Here is an 8,590-nt window from a genome sequence, read left to right as displayed (position 1 = left end):
ATTTATTATTTTCATTATTATTATTTCCTTATTGTCATAATTATTGGTATCATTAATGTTATCATCACTGTTATCATTAAATTTATCATAATTGTTATCATCAGTGTTATAATGATTGTTATCGTTATTTTTATTGTTAGTTTTATTATTATTGTTCTCATTATTGTTACTGTTCGTTTTATCATTATTATTATCGTTATTTTTATCAACATTTTAAGCATTTTATATATCACTTTTATAATAATTATTGTTATAATTATTTTCATCATCCTTTTTATTATTATTGTTATCTCCATTTCTATAATTTTTAAATTATTGTTATCAGAATTGTTATCATTATTGTTATAAATACTTTATCATGTATATGAACAGTATTGATATAATTTTTTAAGTGTATTTTTCTCACCAATGTTATAATTATTATCAATATTGTTATTATTGCTATCGAAATTGTTATTATTGCTATCAAAATTGTTATTATTGCTATCAAAATTGTTATTATTGTTATCAATATCGAAATTATTGTTATCAATATTGATATTATTGTTATCAATATTGATATTATTGTTATCAATATTGATATTATTGTTATCAATATTGTTATCAAAATTGTTATTAATGTTATGAATATTTATATTATTGTTATGAATATTTATATTATTGTTATCAATATTGATATTATTATTATCAATATTGTTATTATTGTTATCACTATTGTCATTATTATTATCAATATTGTCATTATTGTTATCAATATTGTAATTATTGTTATCAATATTGTTATTATTGTTATCAATATTGTAATCATTGTTATCAATACTGTTATTATTGTTATCAATATTGTTATTATTGTTATCAATATTGTTATCATTGTTATCAATATTGTTATCATTGTTATCAATATTGTTATTATTGATATCAATATTGTTATTATTGTTATCAACATTGCTATTAGTATTATCAATATTTTTATTATTGTTATCAATATTGTTATTAGTATTATCAATATTGTTATTATTGTTATTAATATTGTTATTATTGTTATCAATATTGTTATTATTGTTATCAATATTGTTATTATTGTTATCAATATTGTTATTATTGTTATTAATATTGTTATTATTGTTATCGATATTGTTATTATTGTTATCATATTGTTATTAATGTTATCAGCATTGTTAGTATTGTTATCAATATTGTTATCAAATTTGTTATCAATATTGTTATCAAATTTGTTATCAATATTGTTATCATTATTATTATCGATGTTGTTATTAATAATGTTATCAAATTTGTTATCAATATTGTCATCATTATTATTATCGATGTTGTTATTAATAATGTTATCAAATTTGTTATCAATATTGTTATCATTATTATTATCGATGTTGCTATCAGTAATGTTATCATTACTGTTATTATTATTGTTTTCAATATTGTTATTATACTTATCAATATCATTATCTTTATTCATATTAATATTGTTATCAATATTATTATCATTATTCTCATCAATATTGTTATCATTATTGTTATCAATATTATTATCATTATTCTTATCAATATTGTTGTCCTTATTCTTTTCAATATCATTATCTATATTCATATCAACATTGTTATCAATATTGTTATCATTATTCTTATCAATATTGTTATCATTATTGTTATCAATATTATTATCATTATTCTTATCAATATTGTTATCATTATTATTATCATTATTCTTATGAATATTGTTATTCTTATTCTTATCAATATTGTCATCATTATTCTTATCAATATTATTGTCATTATTTTTATCAATATTATTGTCATTATTCTTATAAATATCATTATCAATATTGTTATCAATATTGTTATCATAATGTTATCAATATTCTTATCATTATTGTTATCAATATTGTTATTAATATTGTTATCATTATTGTTATCAATATTGTTATCAATATTGTTATCAATATTGTTATCAATATTGTTATCAATATTGTTATCAATATTGTTATCATTATTGTTTTCAATGTTGTTATCATTATTCTTATCAATATCGTTATCATTTAAGCATCACAAGAAGAGTAATCATTCAGTAACGAAGATCATAGATTTTTGTTGCAATATTCTCTTAATCAGCTCTGAACCTTTCACCGGAAGACGAATAACACTCTGAATCACTGGGAAAGGTTCAACTGGGATTCAACGAATGACAAGATAATAAAGAAAAATCCATCATTATTGTTATTATTGATGTTAATGATTTGTACATAAATCCACACAGAGAGTTGTTTTTGTATTGGATTTCATTTTGAAGAATAATCAATCATTATCATTAAATACATTTTTACATTTATGATTCAATTTATATTGACATATATCCTCAAATATATACATTTTTTATATCATGAAATATGACTTTTGATAAATGAAATATATTTTTTTGTATATTATTTAATATACTGATGCTGGGCTGATTAAAAGAATATTGAACAAACATTGCTGCATTTCATACAAGAAGGAAAAATTCAGATTATCCCAAAGTGGCCATTTCGATTGACTATTACTAACTCAAGCTAAATACAGCTATGATACATGTGTTTTCATTCATAAAATCATTCATGAGAATTATCCACAATGGATTTTTTATATATTATCAAATATATTTTTTGATATATCAAATATATCTTTTGATATATCATGAAATGTATTTTTTTTTATATCATGAAATATATTTTTGATATATCATGAAATATATTTTTGATATATCATGAAATATATTTTTTTAATATATCATGAAATATATATTTCTAATATATCATGAAATATATTTTTTAATATATCATGAAATATATATTTTTTTTTATATCATCAAATATATTTTTTTTGATATATCATCAAATATGTTTTTTTTTATATATCATTAATCTCCCGAAGAAAGGTTCATCGGGGCTGATCAAGAGAATATAACTGTGAAATTAGACTAGGTGATATGCTATCATCAGACTTGGACGAGTGCTGGATCTAGTCATGGTAAATTGAAATCATGCACTAGATACGCACTCTCCCAGTCTGAGATATACAATCAAGCATCCTAAGGTGGCTTCATGTCGTTCGATGAAGCCAAGGTGAACCTTTCCCAGTGATGCACTTATATATTCCTCTTTCGAAAAAAGATTCATCTGGGCTGATTCAGAGAATATAACTGAAATTAGCCTACTTCAGATGCTATCATCACACTTGGACGAGTGCTGGACCTAGTCATAGAAAATTTAAATAATGCACTACATATGCACTTTCCCAGTCTGAGATATACAACCAATCATCCTACGGTGGCTTCATGTCGTTGTATGAAGCCCAGGTGAACCTTTCCTAAGAAAATATCTGTGAAATTAGACTAGCTGCTATCATCAGACTCGTACAAGTGCTGGATCTAGTCATGGTAAATTGAAATCATGCACTAAATACGCATTCTCCCAGTCTGAGATATACAATCAAGCATCCTAAGGTGACTTCATGTCGTTCCATGATGCCCAGGTGAATCTTTCCCAGTGATGCAGTTTGTAATTCATCTTCCGAGGAAAGGTTCATCTGGGCTGATTAAGAGATTAAGGTACCATGATATCATCAGACTTGGACGAGTGCTGGATCTAGTCATGGTAAATTGAAATCATGTACTAGACACGTACTGTGGCTTCACGTCGTTCGATAAAGCCCAGGTGAACCTTTCCCAGTGATTCACTTATATATTCATCTCCCGAAGAAAGGTTCATCTGGGCTGATTAAGAGAATATAACTTAAGTTATCCTACGAGAGATATATAATCAAGCATCTACTGTGGCATCACGTCGTTCGATGAAGCACAGGTGAACCTTTCCCAGTGATGCACTTATATATTCATATCCCGAAGAAAGGTTCATCTGGGCTGATCAAGAGAATATAACTGTGAAATTAGACTAGGTGAGATGCTATCATCAGACTTGGACGAGTGCTGGATCTAGTCATGGTAAATTGAAATCATGCACTAAATACGCACTCTCCTAGTCTGAGATATACAATCAAGGATCCTAAGGTGGCTTCATGTCGTTCGATGAAGCCCAGGTGAACCTTTCCCAGTGATGGAGTTTGTAAATCATCTTCCGAGGAAAGGTTCATCTGGGCTGATTAAGAGAATATTATACAAACATTGCTGCTTTGACTCATTTTTATACAAGAATGAAAAACTCAGATCATCCCTAAGTGCCCATTTCGATTGACTATTACTGACCCGAACACCGATTTTCCATACCTCTACTGGAAATAGACTAACATTATCTAATCAAGCGATTTATATTTCATTGATATTATGAATAAAGTATTTATGGAGGGATATTTCATACTCTGTAAATATATGTACTATTATAATGTTTGCGTGTGTATGGAGGAAATGAAGAAATGAGATTGAAGAGTTACTTGGATATCCTCTTTTCATGTCTATCTAACTGGGTCATCTGTCTTCCTTAGCACTTCTTCATGGTGATATAAATGGATTGTTGTATTATAGAAAAATGGATTTACGTTATTATTATTATTATTATTATCATTATTATCAATACTTTTATTATTATCATTATTTTTATTATCATCATCATTATAAATAATATTATCATTTTTATTATTAGTATCATCTATTATTATTATTATCATTTTTATTATTATTATCATTTCTATTATTATTATCATTTTTATTATTATTATCATTTTCATTATTACTATCATTTTATTATTATTATTATTATTTTATTATTATTATTATCATTTTTATTATCATTATCATCATTTTTATTATCATTATCATCATTTTTATTATAATTATCATCATTTTTATTATCATTACCATCATTTTTATTATCATTATCATCATTTTATTATCATTACCATCATTTTTATTATCATTATCATCATTTTATTATCATTATCATCATTTTTATTATCATTATCATCATTTTTATTATCATTATCATCATTTTTATTATCATTATCATCATTTTTATTATCATTATCATCATTTTTATTATCATTATCATCATTTTTATTATCATTATCATCATTTTTATTATCATTATCAATGATATTATTATTATTATCATTTTTATTATCATTATCAATAATAATATTATTATTATCATTATTATTCCTTTTATTATTATCATAATCATCACCATCATTATTATCATTATTATTATTATCAATATCGTTATTATCAGTATCATTATTATTAATATAATCATTATTAATATTATTATTATTTTCATTTTTATTATTATTATCTTTATCATTGTTATTATTATTATAATTATCATTTTTTATTATTATTATGTTTATCATAATCATCATTATTATTATTATCATCATAATCATCAATATTATTATTTTCAATATTATTGTCTTAATCATTATTATTTTCATTATTATTATTTCATTATTGTCATGATTATTGTTATCATTATTGTCAAAATTAATATTACCATAATTGATATCATCACTATTATCATTATTGTTATCGTCACTATTTTCATTAAGTTTATCATAATTGATATCATCACTATTATCCTTATTGTTATCGTTATTTTTATCATTATTATTATCGTTATTTTTATTACTATTATTATCGTTATTTTTATCATTGTTATTATCGTTATTATTATAATTATTATTATTGTTATTTTTATCAATATTCTAATCATTATTTTTATTATATCTATTTCCATTATTTTTTATCATTATTATCATTATCAGCATTATCATTATTGTTATCATTATTAGCATTATTGTTATCATTATTAGCATTATTGTTATCATTATTAGCATTATTGTTATCATTATTAGCATTATTGTTATCATTATTGTTATCATTATTATCATTATTGTTATCATTTTTATTATCATTATTGTTATCATTATTGTTATCATTTTTATTATCATTGTTATTATCATTTTTATTATCATTATTGATATCATTCTTATATCTATTCTTATCATTATTGTTATCTTTATTATCATTGTTTACCTTTATTATCATTATTGTTATCTTTATTATCATTGTTTACCTTTATTATCATTATTGTTATCAATATCATTATTGTTATCATTATCATTATTGTTTTCATTATCATTATTGTTATCATTATCATTATTGTTATCATTTTCATTATTGTTATCATTATCAATATTGTTATCATTATTTTTTGTCATCATTATCGATATTGTTATCATTATCATTATTGTTATCATTATCATTATTATTATCATTATTGTTATCACTATCCGTATTGTTATCATTATCATTATTGTTATCATTATCATTATTGTTATCATTATCATCATTGTTATCATTATTATTTTTGTTATCATTATCATTATTGTTATCATTATCATTTTTTGTTATCATTATCATTTTTTGTTATCATTATCATTATTGTTATCATTATCATTAGTGTTATCATTATCATTAGTGTTATCATTATCATTAGTGTTATCATTATCATTAGTGTTATCATTATCATTAGTGTTATCATTATCATTAGTGTTATCATTATCATTAGTGTTATCATTATCATTATTGTTTTCATTATCATTATTGTTATCGTTATCTTTATTGTTATCGTTATCATTATTGTTATCGTTATCATTATTGCTATCGTTATCATCATCATTATTGTTATCATTACCATTATCATTATTGTTTTCATTATCATTATTATCATTATTGTTATCATTATCATTATTATTATCGTTATCGTTATTGTTATCATTAGCATTATTGTTATCATTATAATTTTAGTTATAACTATTATCATTAGCATTATTGTTATCATTGTCATTATTGTTATCATTATCATTATTGTTATCATAATCATTATTGTTATCATTATTATTATTATTATTATTATTATTGTTATAATTTTCATTATTGTTATCACTATCATTATTCTTATCATTATCATGATTCTTATCATTATCATTGTTATCATTATCATTGTTATTTTTATCATTATTGTTATAGTTAATTATTTTTATCATTATCATTTTTGTTATCATTATCGTTATCATTAGCATTATCATTATTGTTATCATTATCATTATTGTTATCATTATCATTATTGTTATCATTATCATTATTGTTATCATTATCATTATTGTTATCATTATCATTATTGTTATCATTATCATTATTGTTATCATTATCATTATTGTTATCATTATCATTATTGTTATCATTATCATTATTGTTATCATTATCATTATTGTTATCATTATCATTATTGTTATCATTATCATTATTGTTATCATTATCATTATTGTTATCATTATCATTATTGTTATCATTATCATTATTGTTATCATTATCATTATTGTTATCATTATCATTATTGTTATCATTATCATTATTGTTATCATTATCATTATTGTTATCATTATCATTATTGTTATCATTATCATTATTGTTATCATTATCATTATTGTTATCATTATCATTATTGTTATCATTACCATTATTGTTATCATTATCATTATTGTTATCATTATCATTATTGTTATCATTATCATTATTGTTATCATTAACATTATTGTTATCATTATCATTATTGTTATCATTATCATTATTGTTATCATTATCATTATTGTTATCATTATCATTATTGTTATCATTATCATTATTGTTATCATTATCATTATTGTTATCATTATCATTATTGTTATCATTATCATTATTGGTATCATTATCATTATTGGTATCATTATCATTATTGTTATCAGTATCATTATTGTTATCATTATCATTATTGTTATCATTATCATTATTGTTATCATTATCATTAATGTTATCATTACCATTATTATTATCGTTATCATTATTGATATCATTATCATTATAGTCATCATTATCGCTATTATTATCATGTTAATTATTGTTATCATTATCATTATTGAAATCATTATTATTATTGTTATCATTATCATTTTTGTTAACTTTATTGTTATCATTAATATCTTTGTTATCATTATTATTGTTATCATTATTATTGTTATCATTATCATTATTGTTATCATTATCATTATTGTTATCATTATTATTATTGTTATCATTATTATTATTATCATCATTGTTATCATTACTGCTTTGCGCTTTATGTAGGATAGTCTACCAGAAATCGCATTTTATTTAACGATCATCATTAACACCTCTCTGGTTACTGGTGTTTTTCTGTCGCTTTGGAAACATGTAATTGTAACACCAATTTTTAAGTCTGGGGATATAGACATGAATAATTACCGCCTTGTCAAAATACTAATAGTACTATCTAAGGTTCTTGAAAAGGCAGTAGCAAATCAATTGATTAATTTCCTGGAAACCAATATCTTTTTATCTAAAACTCAACATGGCTTTAGAAATACGTTATCCACTGAAACTCATTGGTTTGACAGCTATCTAAATAGAAGAACCCAATCGGCAAAAATTAAAGAGTATATATCATCATAACAACCAGGCTATTTCGGTGTTGCACAAGGATCTATATTAGGCCCAATCTTATTCACAATTTTCATTAATGATTTATCA

Source organism: Penaeus japonicus, unplaced genomic scaffold, assembly GCF_977035675.1.
Source record: "Penaeus japonicus unplaced genomic scaffold, GWHDUDI00000001_assembly GWHDUDI00000021, whole genome shotgun sequence".
Classification (NCBI taxonomy): Eukaryota; Metazoa; Arthropoda; class Malacostraca; order Decapoda; family Penaeidae; genus Penaeus; species Penaeus japonicus.
The sequence above is the reverse complement of the archived record's forward strand: the minus strand, read 5'-3'. Positions refer to the sequence as shown.